Source organism: Ranitomeya imitator, chromosome 4 (assembly GCF_032444005.1).
Source record: "Ranitomeya imitator isolate aRanImi1 chromosome 4, aRanImi1.pri, whole genome shotgun sequence".
Lineage (NCBI taxonomy): Eukaryota > Metazoa > Chordata > Amphibia > Anura > Dendrobatidae > Ranitomeya > Ranitomeya imitator.
In genome coordinates, this window is record NC_091285.1 from 185,625,567 (window position 1) to 185,640,833 (window position 15,267).

Genomic DNA, 15,267 nt, shown 5'->3' on the forward strand with positions numbered 1-15,267 from the left:
ACCGTTTTTCACTGTGGGATGGTGTTCTTGGGGTGACGAGCTGTTTTGGTTTGGCGCCAGACAGTGTTTAACTTGGTGGCAAAAAATTCAATTTTGGTTTCATCCGAGTACAGCAGCTTTCTCCATACATTTGGGGAGTGCCCCCCCATGTCTTTTGGAAAACTCAAAACAAGCCTTACAGTTTGTATGTGTAAGTAAAAGCTTTACTGTCCCATAAAGGCCACCTTTATGGAGCATACAGCTTATTTTGGTCCTATGTAGACTAGATACTACAGTCTCTGCTTGGGAACTCTGCAGCTCTTCAGGATTAACTTTGGGCTCGGTGTTGCCTCTCTGATTAATGCCCTCCTAGCCCGGGGCTGAGAGGTTTGGAGAGGCAGCCCTCTTTAGGCAGGTTTGTTGTGGTATTATGTTTGGACCATGTGATGATGCTCCCCTTGGTCTTCATGGTTAGTGGTGCCTCTTGCTTAATGGTGTTGCAGCCTTTGTGGCCTTTCAGAAAAGGTGTGTATATACTGACAGATCATGTGATACTTAGATTGCATAATTTATTTATATATAGCACTAACATACTCCGCAGCGCTTTACAGTTTGCACACATCATCATCGCTGTGCCCGATAAGAGAATTTAGATTGTGAGCCCCATCAGTATGTCGTATGCCTTTGGAGTATCTGGAGGAAACCCACGCAAACACAGGGAGAACATGCAAACTCCTTGCAGATGTTGTTCTTGGTAGGATTTGAACCCAGGACTCCAGCGCTGCAAGGCTGCAGTGCTAACCACTGAGCCACCATGCCGCAGTGCACAAGTGGACTTCATTTCACTAAGATTGTCACAAGAAATTTTGAGGGGCTTCATAGCAAAAGGCATATGCACATGCCAATTTTATTTATTTGAGCCAATAAATGTAATGTATATTTTTCGCAATTCACCAATTTAGATTATTTAGTGCTGATGCATCATACACAAAACTATTTAAACAGATTGTAATGTAACCGTATAGTTAAAAAGCCAATGGGGTGAATACTTTCGCAAGCCACTGTGAAAGTAATCAGTTCAAAACATCAGCAGATTTTTCCCTGAAGATACACAGCGACATAAGAGATATTTTATGAAGCATTAATAGATGAAAATAGATGAAAGTCCAGCTATTGTTAAAAAATTGTAAGTCAGAGCACATAAGCAGAAATTATGACACTATGGCTTTTTATGCAACTTATTTTAACTGATCAACAAAGTGTCAGCCTTTCATCTACTGAGGGTGCAAAATTATTTTTACATTATTACACTGGTTATCATGCAAAGCATGTATACTAGCAACGAAGAGAAACAATGCCAAAAAAAATTCCAATTATAATTTAAATAGACAGAAATAAATTTTATTAAATAACCAGGTACAGATGACAAGAGGAAAAGAAGGGGTTACACCCACTAACACATGCCAAAAATAGGATGCTCACAAGACAGAATCAATATTAGCAGCATAGGCCTTAGGGCTCATATATAGTCTTATAAGGTGTAATCACAAATATTGCACATTTCGCATATAGCCTAGTACATTAATAACCTAGCTCATATATCTACTATATAAAGCTGAATGTGTGTATGTGTGTATGTATGTCCGGGATTGGCATCTGCACCGTCGCAGCTACAGCCACAAAATTTTGCACAGTCACATGTCTGGACCCCGAGAGCGTCATAGGCTATATTGTGAGGTGAAATTTTAACCCCGCGCGTTCCAATTCACCAAACAATTTTGCCCCTATCTACATAATGGGGAAAAAAGTGAAAGGAAAAGTGTTGGAGGCGTTGCAGCTACAGAAACAAAATTTTGCACAGTCACACGTCTGGACCCTGAGAGAGTCATAGGCTATGTTGTGAGGTGAAATTTTAACCCCGCGCATTCCAATTCACCAAACAATTTTGCCCCTATCTACATAATGGGAAAAAATGAAAGGAAAAGTGTTGGAGGCAAATTGACAGCTGCCAGATGTGAACAAGGGGGACGTAAAGAGTGAGAGCGATGGCGCCAAAGAGTATATACCGTACAGTTGCTAAGGTGGGGCCCCGACATGGGATACTCACCACACACGGGGATATGAACACACACACAAAATGTGCCACACACTACCACGTGCTTGAACACATATACCACCCTCAGCACACATTTCACCACAAATACACCAACCTCGCCACATAAAAGTCGAAACACAAAAGTCGCCGCTCAAAACTCGCCACGCGCAAAACTCGCCACATGCAAAAACTAGGCTCACGCAAAATCGCCGCAAGTGCAAAACTCCCCTCATGGAAAACTCACCACACGCAAAACTTGCACACGCGGAAAAATTGCCACATGCACAAAATTTGCAACACATGCAAAAGTTGCCTCACACAAAACTTGCACATACTCAAAAGGCACCAGACATAAAACTCACCACGCGCAAAACTCGCCATGCGCAAAACTTGCTGCACACAACTTGCTACACTAACCTGTCACATGCAACTCGACACACAAAAAGCTGCCACACGCATGTTGCCACACAAAACTCATCTCACAAAAGTCGCTACATGCATGTCGCCACACGCAACTCAACACACACAACTTGACAAACGAAACTCGCCCTAAAACACAAACAAGTCTGGTATTATCCTTCAAAAATAAAAATCTGATTAATAAGCAGACAAACTACAAGAGCAACAACTGTACAATATAGGAAATACGGCAGCTGTCAGTCACATGACCTGTCTATTATGTGTATGTGTGAGCTAATATATACTGCCAGGGGGGAGGACTTCCTGTTGGCTGGGGATTTATCAGGCTGCCAATTTATCTTACAAATACTGAGGTAAAAATACTGAGCAAATAACGTGTTAACGAGGTCTAATACAGGAGATCACACAGGTATATACTATATACACGGGAGATGACACACAGATATATACTATATACAGGAGAGATGACACACAGGTATATACTATATACAGGAGATGACATACAGATATATACTATATACAGGAGGAGATGACATACAGGTATATACTATATACAGGAGGAGATGACATACAGGTATATACTATATACAGGAGGAGATGACATACAGGTATATACTATATACAGGAGCAGATTACCTACAGGTATATACTATATACAGGAGGAGATGACATACAGGTATATGCTATATATAGAAGATGACATACAGGTATATACTATATACAGGAGGATATGACACATATATACTATATACAGGGGAGATGACACACAGGTATATACTATATACAGGAGATGACATACAGGTATATACTATATATAGAAGGAGATGACATACAGGTATACACTATATATAGGAGGAGATGACATACAGGTATATACTATATATAGGAGGAGATGACATACAGGTATATACTATATATAGGAGGAGATGACATACAGGTATATACTATATACAGCGGAGATGACACACAGCAGGTATATACTATATACAGGGGAGATGACATACAGGTATATACTATATACAGGAGATGACACAGGTGTATACTATATATAAGGGAGATGACAAACATGTATATACTGAGGTTAAAATGAGAGGTGTGAGGTGAAAATGAAAAGGTATGAGTGCAAAATGAGAGGAGTGAGGGAACATAGTGTAGTGATCGGAAAATGACAGATGTGAAGTCGAAATGACGTGTTACGGGGGAATGAGAGGAGTGAGGGAGAAAATGAGAGGTGTGAGGGAGAAAATGAGAGATGTGAGGGAGAAAATGAGAGATGTGAGGGGGAAAATTAAAGATGTGATTGGGAAAAAGAGAGGCGTGATGGGAAAATAAGAGAAGTGACGTGCTATAACTAACCACAGATATTTACTATGCCCAGGCAACGCCGGGCTCTTCAGCTAGTCTACTATATAAAGCTGAATGTGTGTATGTGTGTATGTATGTCCGGGATTGGCATCTGCACCGTCGCAGCTACAGCCACAAAATTTTGCACAGTCACACGTCTGGACCCCGAGAGCGTCATAGGCTATGTTGTGAGGTGAAATTTTAACCCCGCGCATTCCAATTCACCAAACAATTTTGCCCCTATCTACATAATGGGAAAAAATGAAAGGAAAAGTGTTGGAGGCAAATTGACAGCTGCCAGATGTGAACAAGGGGGACGTAAAGAGTGAGAGCGATGGCGCTAAAGAGTATATACCGTACAGTTGCTAAGGTGGGGCCCCTACATGGGATACTCACCACACACGGGGATATGAACACACACAAAATGCGCCACACACTTCCACATGCTTGAACACATATCACCCTCAGCACACATTTCACCACACATTCTCCAACCTCGCCACATAAAAGTCGAAACACAAAAGTCGCCGCTCAAAACTCGCCACGCGCAGAACTCGCCACATGCAAAAACTAGGCTCTTGCAAAACTCGCCACAAGTGCAAAACTCACCTCATGGAAAACTCGCCACACGCAAAAGTTGCACATGCGGAAAAATTGCCACATGCACAAAAGTTGCAGCAAATGCAAAATTTCTTCACACAAAACTTGCACATACTCAAAAGGCACCACACAAAACTCGCCACGTGCAAAACTCGCCATGCGCAAAACTTGCTGCACACAAGTTGCTACACTAACCTGTCACATGCAACTCGACACACAAAAAGTTGCTACACGCATGTTGCCACACACAACTCAACACACACAACTTGACAAACGAAACTCGCCCTAAAACACACACAAGTCTGGTCTTATCCTTCAAAAATAAAAATCTGATTAATAAGCAGACAAACTACAACAAATGTACCATAAAGGAAATACGGCAGCTGTCAGTCACATGACCTGTCTATTATGTGTATGTGTGAGCTAATATATACTGCCAGGGGGAGGGCTTCCTGTTGGCTGGTGATTTATCAGGCTGCCAATTTAGCTTACAAATACTGAGGTAAAAATACTGAGCAAATAACGTGTGAACGAGGTCTAATACAGGAGAAGATGACACACAGGTATATACTATATACAGGAGAGATAACACACAGATATATACTATATACAGGAGAGATGACACACGTATATACTATATAGAGGAGGAGATGACATACAGGTACATATATATACATGAGGAGATGACATACAGGTATATACTATATACAGAAGCAGATGACCTACAGGTATATACTATATACAGGAGGAGATGACATACAGGTATATGCTATATACAGGAGGAGATGACATACAGGTATATGCTATATATAGAAGATGACATACAGGTATATACCATATACAGGAGGAGATGACATACAGGTATATACTATATATAGAAGGAGATGACATACAGGTATATACTATATATAAGAGGAGATGACATACAGGTATATGCTATATACAGGGGAGATGACACAGGTATATACTATATACAGGAAGAGATGACATACAGGTATATACTATATATAGAAGGAGATGACATACAGGTATATACTATATATAAGAGGAGATGACATACAGGTATATGCTATATACAGGGGAGATGACACAGCAGGTATATACTATATACAGCGGAGATGACATACAGGTATATACTATATACAGGAGATGACATACAGGTGTATACTATATATAAGGGAGATGATAAACATGTATATACTGAGGTGAAAATGAGAGGTGTGAGGTGAAAATGAAAAGGTGTGAGTGCAAAATGAGAGGAGTGAGGGAAAATAGTGGAGTGATCAGAAAATGACAGACGTGAGGTCGAAATGACAAGTGTTAGGGGGTAATGAGAGGAGTGAGAGGGAAAATAAGGAGTGAGGGGGAAAATAAGGAGTGAGGGGGAAAATAAGGAGTGAGGGGGAAAATAAGGAGTGAGGGGGAAAATAAGGAGGGAAGGGGGAAAATAAGGAGTGAGGGGGAAAATAAGGAGTGAGGGGGAAAATGAGAGATGTGAGGGGCAAAATGAAAGATGTGATTGGGAAAATGAGAGGCGTGATGGGAAAATAAGAGAAGTGTGGTGCTATAACTAACCACAGATATTTACTATGCCCAGGCAACTCCGGGCTCTTCAGCTAGTATATATATATCTATATATCTATATATCTATATATATATATATATATATATATATATATATATATATATATATATATATATATATATCTGTATCTATCTATCTATATATATATATATCTATCATCGTGATTGCTCGCTAATCCCACCCCCTGCACAGTAGCTCTGCCAACCACATCACCACACACAATCCCGCCCCCCACCCCATCACCACACACAATCCCGCCCCCCAACCCTTTACCACACACAATCCCGCCCCCAACCCATCACCACACAATTCCGTCCCCCCCAACCCATCACCACACAATTACGCCCCCCCAACCCATCACCACACACAATCACGCTCCCCAACCCATCACTACACACAATCACGCTCCCCAACCCATCACCACCCATAATCCCACCCCCATCACCACCCCCCAACCCATCACCACACACAATCTCGCCCCCCCACCCCATCACCACCCACAATCCCGTCCCCCCACCCCATCACCACCCACAATCCCGTCCCCCCACCCCATCACCACCCATAATCCCGTCCCCCCACCCATCACCACCCCTAATCCCGCCCCCACCCATCACAACCCCTAATCCCGCCCCACCACACTCCCACCCCCCCACCGCCCCTAATCCCGCCCCACCACACTCCCACCCCTTCATCCCATCACCACCCACACTACCGCCCCCCCACCCCATCACCACCCACAATACCGCCCCCCACCCCATCACCACACACAATAACGCCCCCCCACCCCATCACCACCCACAATAACGCCCCCCACCCCATCACCACACAATACCGCCCCCCACCCCATCACCACCCCTAATCCCGCCCCCCACCCATCACCACCCATAATCCCACCCTCCCACCACCCATAATCCCGCCCCCCCACCACCCATAATCCCGCCCCCCCACCACCCATAATCCCGCCTTCCCACCCCTTCTACACAGATAATCCCGCCCCACCACACTCCCGCCCCCGACCACATTACCACACATAATCCCGCCCCGACCACATTACCACATATAATCCCGCCCCCCACATTACCACACATAATCCCGCCCCCAACACATTACCACAGATAATCCCACCCTTCACATAATCCCGCCCCCACATTACCACACGAGGCTCCATCCCCCACATTACCACACGAGGCTGCGTCCCCACACATTACCACACGAGACTGCGTCCCCACACATTACCACACGAGGCTGCGTCCCCACACATTACCACACGAGGCTGCGTCCCCACACATTACCACACAAGGCTTCGTCCTCACACATTACCACACGAGGCTGCGTCCCCACACATTACCATATGAGGCTCTGTCCCCACACATTACCACATGAGGCTCTGCCCCCCACATTACCACAAGCAGCACTTCCTTTCTATGTAATTCAACCACTTCAGCCGAGGTAAACATACATTTAATTGCATCCGCATTCTCCCAAACAAAATGAGCCAAGAAAAGTCGCCAGGTCCATCTCACAGGCCTCAGGAAAATCCAGACAACGATGCAGTAGCTGATCGACAACAACAATATCGACAAAATCGTAGGATTGGTTATCAACAACACCTGAGCAGATTGATAAGGACAGAGAGATATCACAAGGTTTATATTAGATAGCAATGAGCGTGCCGAGCGTTAGCTGGCTGGAAACAGCTAGTATAATGTATATCAAAAATACAGCCATATAGCTGACCACAACATTCTATCCTTCACACTCAAATACTCGCCCACCCCAGCACTCTCTTACCTACCACACATTCAGAAATCTACATCCCATTAACCCTCATACACTTTCAGACTCCCTACACTCATCATTGTCTCCAATCTCTTCTTTTTCCTGTCCTGATCTGGCGGTACATCACTACAACGACACTCTAAGAAGCACCCTTGACCAAGTAGCTCCCCTCACCCTCAGAACCTCTAAACACAGAGTGAAACAGCCCTGGATCATATCGCAAACCCGATTTCTCCAGCGATGCTCTAGGAGTGCTGAACGCTTATGGAGGAAAACTCGCACACCAGAAGACTTCATACACTTCAAATTTATGTTAAGGACATAGTGGATGCTTTCCTGAAACGGAAAGTACTTGCAAGCAGCATAATACAAAGAATAGCAGGTTTACCCAGAATCCTTTGCAGTAGGCGGAGCTATGCAAATCATCTCTTAAGGACCTATAACTCTGCCCTTCACCTCGCCAAATAGTCCTACTACACCACCCTGATCTCCTCACTATCCAACAACCCCAAGAAACTTTTTCACACCTTTTACTCCCTCCTCAGGCCAAAAGCACAAGACCCTATCTCAGACATTTGTGCTGATGACCTGGCTTCCCACTTTATAGAGAAAATAGACAATATCCGTCAGGAAATCTGCTCCCAATCACCAAGTTCAGTGACTCCCATCCCTGCATCTCCCCTGGCTCACTTTCCGCATTTGATACCATCACAGAAGAAGAAGTCTCCAGGCTCCTCTCTTCTTCTCGTCCGACTACATGCTCTACCGACCCCATTTCCTCTCATCTCCTTCAGTCTCTCTCTCCCGTCGTCACTACTCACCTAACTACAATCTTTAATCTCTCACTCTCCTCAGGCATTTTCCCGTCCTCCTTCAAACAATATCATTACTCTGTCACTAAAGAAACCCACCCTCGACCCATCCTGCACAAACAACTACAGACCGGTCTCCAATCTCCCTTCATCTCTAAACTCTTGGAGCGCCTAGTCTATTGTCTTACCCATTACCTCTCCATTCACTCCCTCCTAGACCCTTCACAGTCCGGCTTCCGCCCCCTACACTCGACAGAAACTGCACTCATCAAAGTGTCCAACGACATTCTGACAGCAAAATGTAACGGTGACCACTCTCTGCTCATTCTTCTCGATCTTTCTGCAGCTTTCGACAGTGTTGACCACCCTCTCTTACTCTATAGTCACTCCAGTCACTTGGCATTAAGGACACTGCTCTCTCCTGGTTCTCTTCCTATCTTTCTGACCGCTCCTTCAGTGTTCTGTTCTCTGGCTCTACTTCATCTCCTCTTCCTCTTACGGTCGGGGTACCCCAGGGCTCAGTCCTTGGCCCCCTTCTCTTCTCCCTCTACACGGCCCCAATTGGACAGACCATCAGATTTGGCTTTCAGTACCATCTTTATGCCAACGACACTCAACTATACACATCATCCCCCTGGCCTTACTCCTGCTGTACTACAGAACACCACTGACTGTCTGTCCGCAGTCTCCGACATCATGTCCGTTGTCTATCTGAAACTCAACCTCTCCAAAACTGAACAACTTCTGCTCCCACCATCTACTAACCTCCCTAAACTGGATGTTTCCCTCTCCGTGGGTGGCACCATAATAACACCCCGGCAGCAGGCACGCTGTCTGGGTGTTATGTTTGACTCCGATCTCTCCTTCACCTCCCATATACAATCTCTTGCCCGCTCGTGCCGCTTACATCTAAGGAACATCTCTAGAATCCGCTCTTTTCTCACTATAAAAACAACAAAAACCCTAACTGTCGCCCTAATCCACTCCCGCCTGGACTACTGCAACGCTCTATTAAATGGGCTCCCCCTCACTCGACTTTCCCCTCTCCAGTCCATCCTTAATGCAGCAGCCAGGGTCATCTATCTAGCTAATCATTACTCAAACGTGTCCGCTCTTCGCCAGTCATTACACTGGCTGCCCATTCATTACAGGATACAATTCAAAGTACTTGTTCTCACCCACAAAGCTCTTCACAGTGCGGCACCCCCTTACATCTCCTCCCTTATTTCTGTCTATCAGCCTAACCGACCTCTGTGCTCTGCAAATGACTTTCGACTAACCTCTGCACTAATCCGTACCTCCCACTCCCGACTACAAGACTTCTCCCGTGCTGGGCCAATCCTCTGGAATGCTCTAGCCCAAGAAATTAGGACCATCCACAATTTGCAGTTTTAGGCGCTCCCTCAAAACACATTTGTTCAGAGCGGCCTATCATGTTCCCTAATCAATTATTTTGTTTGTGTGAAGCCCATTCACTACTTCCATCTATCCCCCACTCCCTGATGATGGCTGGACCATCATTGTAAATACATCATTGTAAATACACACCTGTACTTTGTATCTCCCCCACCTCATTGTAGATTGTAAGCTCTCACGAGCAGGGTCGTCTTGTGAGGCTTTAATTATTGTATTGTTACTTATGACTGTTGTGATTGAAGCTGTTAAACTGTAAAGCTCTGCGGAATATGTTGGCGCTATATAAATAAAGATTATTATCATCATTACCCGTAAACAGCCAGAGATACGTCTGCGAGCGTCCTCCCCATATCACAGACATATCCCTGGCTGTTTTATGGGTAATGATATCAACTGTATTTTTGATACATGGCTATATTATGTTATGATATGTGGCTGTATTTTTGACATTTTATGAGCTAGGTTATTAACCCCTTCATGACCCAGCCTATTTTGACCTTAAAGACCTTGCCGTTTTTTGCAATTCTGACCAGTGTCCCTTTATGAGGTAATAACTCAGGAACGCTTCAACGGATCCTAGCGGTTCTGAGATTGTTTTTTCGTGACATATTGGGCTTCATGTTAGTGGTAAATTTAGGTCAATAAATTCTGCGTTTATTTGTGATAAAAACGGAAATTTGGCGAAAATTTTGAAAATTTCGCAATTTTCACATTTTGAATTTTTATTCTGTTAAACCAGAGAGATATGTGACACAAAATAGTTAATAAATAACATTTCCCACATGTTTACTTTACATCAGCACAATTTTGGAAACAAAAATTTTTTTTGTTAGGAAGTTATAAGGGTTAAAATTTGACCAGCGATTTCTCATTTTTACAACGAAATTTACAAAACCATTTTTTTAGGGACCACCTCACATTTGAAGTCAGTTTGAGGGGTCTATATGGCTGAAAATACCCAAAAGTGACACCATTCTAAAAGCTGCACCCCTCAAGGTACTCAAAACCACATTCAAGAAGTTTATTAACCCTTCAGGTGCTTCACAGCAGCAGAAGCAACATGGAAGGAAAAAATGAACATTTAACTTTTTAGTCACAAAAATTATCTTTTAGCAACAATTTTTTTATTTTCCCAATGGTAAAAGGAGAAACTGAACCACGAAAGTTGTTGTCCAATTTGTCCTGAGTACGCTGATACCTCATATGTGGCGGTAAACCCCTGTTTGGGCGCACGGCAGGGCTTGGAAGGGAAGGAGCGCCATTTGACTTTTTGAATCAAAAATTGGCTCCACTCTTTAGCGGACACCATGTCACGTTTGGAGAGCCCCCGTGTGCCTAAAAATTGGAGCTCCCCCACAAGTGACCCCATTTTGGAAACTAGACGCCCCAAGGAACTTATCTAGATGCATAGTGAGCACTTTGAACCCCCAGGTGCTTCACAAATTGATCCGTAAAAATGAAAAAGTACTTTTTTTTCACAAAAAAATTCTTTTAGCCTCAATTTTTTCATTTTCACATGGGCAACAGGATAAAATGGATCCTAAAATGTATTGGGCAATTTCTCCTGAGTACACCAATACCTCACATGTGGGGGTAAACCACTGTTTGGGCACATGGTAAGGCTCGGAAGGGAAGGAGCGCCATTTGACTTTTTGAATGAAAAATTATTTCCATCGTTAGCGGACACCATGTCGCGTTTGGATAGCTCCTGTGTGCCTAAACATTGGCGCTCCCCCACAAGTGACCCCATTTTGGAAACTAGACCCCCCAAGGAACTTATTTAGATGCCTAGTGAGCACTTTAAACCCTCAGGTGCTTCACAAATTGATCTGTAAAAATGAAAAAGTACTTTTTTTTCACAAAAAAATTATTTTCGCCTCAATTTTTTCATTTTCCCATGGGCAGTAGGATAAAATGGATCATAAAATTTGTTGGGCAATTTCTCCCGAGTACGTCGATACCTCATATGTGGGGGTAAACCACTGTTTGGGCACTCGGCAGGGCTCGGAAGGGAAGGCGCGCCATTTGACTTTTTGAATGGAAAATTAGCTCCAATTGTTAGCGGACACCATGTCGCGTTTGGAGAGCCCCTGTGTGCCTAAACATTGGAGCTCCCCCACAAGTGACCCCATTTTGGAAACTAGACCCCCCAAGGAACTTATCTAGATGCATATTGAGCACTTTAAACCCCCAGGTGCTTCACAGAAGTTTATAACGCAGAGCCATGAAAATAAAAAAAAAAAATTATTTTCTCAAAAATGATCTTTTAGCCTGGAATTTCCTATTTTGCCAAGGATAATAGGAGAAATTGGACCCCAAATATTGTTGTCCAGTTTGTCCTGAGTACGCCGATACCCCATATGTGGGGGTAAACCACTGTTTGGGCGCACGGCAGGGCTCGGAAGGGATGGCACGCCATTTGGCTTTTTAAATGGAAAATTAGCTCCAATCATTAGCGGACACCATGTCACGTTTGGAGAGCCCCTGTGTGCCTAAACATTGGAGATCCCCCAGAAATGACACCATTTTGGAAACTAGACCCCCAAAGGAACTAATCTAGATGTGTGGTGAGGACTTTGAACCCCCAAGTGCTTCACAGAAGTTTATAACGCAGAGCCATGAAAATAAAAAAAAAAAATTATTTTCTCAAAAATGATCTTTTAGCCTGCAATTTTTTATTTTCCCAAGGGTAACAGGAGAAATTTGACCCCAAAAGTTGTTGTCCAGTTTCTCCTGAGTACGCTGATACCCCATATGTGGGGGTAAATCACTGTTTGGGCACATGCCGGGGCTCGGAAGTGAAGTAGTGACGTTTTGAAATGCAGACTTTGATGGAATGCTCTGTGGGCGTCACGTTGCGTTTGCAGAGCCCCTGATGTGGCTTATCAGTAGAAACCCCCCACAAGTGACCCCATTTTGGAAACTAGACCCCCAAAGGAACTTATCTAGATGTGTGGTGAGCACTTTGAACCCCCAAGTGCTTCATAGAAGTTTATAATGCAGAGCCGTGAAAATAATAAATACGTTTTCTTTCCTCAAAAATAATTATTTAGCCCAGAATTTTTTATTTTCCCAAGGGTTACAGAAGAAATTGGACCCCAAAAGTTGTTGTCCAGTTACTCCTGAGTACGCTGATACCCCATATGTGGGGGTAAACCACTGTTTGGGCACACGTCGGGGCTCAGAAGGGAAGTAGTGACTTTTGAAATGCAGACTTTGATGGAATGGTCTGCGGGTGTCACAATGCGTTTGCAGAGCCCCTGGTGTGCCTAAACAGTAGAAACCCCCCACAAGTGACCCCATTTTAGAAACTAGACCCCCCAAGGAACTTATCTAGATATGTGGTGAGCACTTTGAACCCCCAAGTGCTTCACAGACGTTTACAACGCAGAGCCGTGAAAATAAAAAATCATTTTTCTTTCCTCAAAAATTATGTTTTAGCAAGCATTTTTTTAGATTCACAAGGATAACAGGAGAAATTGGACCCCAGTAATTGTTGCGCAGTTTGTCCGGAGTATGCTGGTACCCCATATGTGGGGGTAAACCACTGTTTGGGTGCACGTCAGGGCTCGGAATTGAGGGAGCACCATTTGACTTTTTGAATACGAGATTGGCTGGAATCAATGGTGTCGCCATGTTGCGTTTGGAGACCCCTGATGTGCCTAAACAGTGGTAACCCCTCAATTCTACCTCCAACACTAACCCCAACACACCCCTAAACCTTATCCCAACTGTAACCCTAACCCTAATCACAACCCTAACCACAACCCTAATTCCAACCCTAACCCTAAGGCTATGTGCCCACGTTGCGGATTCGTGTGAGATATTTCCGCACCATTTTTGAAAAATCCGCGGGTAAAAGGCACTGCGTTTTACCTGCGGATTTTCCGCGGATTTACAGTGTTTTTTGTGCGGATTTCACCTGCGGATTCCTATTGAGGAACAGGTGTAAAACGCTGCGGAATCCGCACAAAGAATTGACATGCTGCGGAAAATACAACGCAGCGTTTCCGCGCGGTATTTTCCGCACCATGGGCACAGCGGATTTGGTTTTTCATATGTTTACATGGTACTGTAAACCTGATGGAACACTGCTGCGAATCCGCAGCGGCCAATCCGCAGCCAAATCCGCACCGTGTGCACATAGCCTAATTCTAAAGGTATGTGCACACGCTGCGGAAAACGCTGCGGATCCGCAGCAGTTTCCGATGAGTTTACAGTTCAATGTAAACCTACGGGAAACAAAAATCGCTGTACACATGCTGCGGAAAAACTGCACGGAAACGCAGCGGTTTACATTCCGCAGCATGTCACTTCTTTGTGCGGATTCCGCAGCGGTTTTACAACTGCTCCAATAGAAAATCGCAGTTGTAAAACCGCAGTGAAATTCGCAGAAAAAAACGCGGTAAATCCGCCATAAATCCGCAGCGGTTTAGCACTGCGGATTTATCAAATCCGCAGCGGAAAAATCCGCAGAGGACCAGAATACGTGTGCACATACCGAAACCCTAACCCTAGCCCTAACCCTACCCCTAACCCTAACCCTAACCCTACCCCTAACCCTATTCTAACATTAGTGGAAAAAAAAATTTCTTTATTTTTTTATTGTCCCTACCTATGGGGGTGACAAAGGGGGGGGGGGTCATTTATTATTTTTTTTATTTTGATCACTGAGATATAATCTATCTCAGTGATCAAAATGCACTTTGGAACGAATCTGCCGGCCGGCAGATTCGGCGGGCGCACTGCGCATGCGCCCGCCATTTTGGAAGATGGCGGCGCCCAGGGAGAAGACGGACGGGACCCCGGCTGGATCGGTAAGTATGATGGGGTGGGGGGGACCACGGGGGGGGGGGGGGGGGGGATCGGAGCACGGGGGGGGGAATCGGAGCGCGGGAGGGGTGGAACGGAGCACGGGGGGGGGCGTGGAACGGAGCACGGGGGGGCTGGAATGGAGCACGGGGGGGTGGAACGGAGCACCGGGGGGGGGGGGGGGGATCGGAGTGCAGGGGGGGTGATTGGAGCACGGGGGTGAGCGGACAAGAGCACGGGGGGGAGCGGAGCACAGGATGGAGGGGAGCCGGAGCAGTGTACCGGCCAGATCGGGGGGCTGGGGGGGCGATCGGTGGGGTGGGGTGGGGGCACATTAGTATTTCCAGCCATGGCCGATGATATTTTAGCATCGGCCATGGCTGGATTGTAATATTTCACCCGTTATAATAGGTGAAATATTACAA

At 44.9% G+C, this 15,267-nt stretch overlaps 1 protein-coding gene across 1 annotated transcript in view; it reads right to left on the bottom strand.

Moving 5' to 3' along the window:
- Nucleotides 1-15,267, bottom strand: part of FBXO38 (F-box protein 38) — a 114,084-nt gene that overhangs the window by 11,028 nt on the left and 87,789 nt on the right. The gene's annotated exons all lie outside the window — the stretch shown is intronic.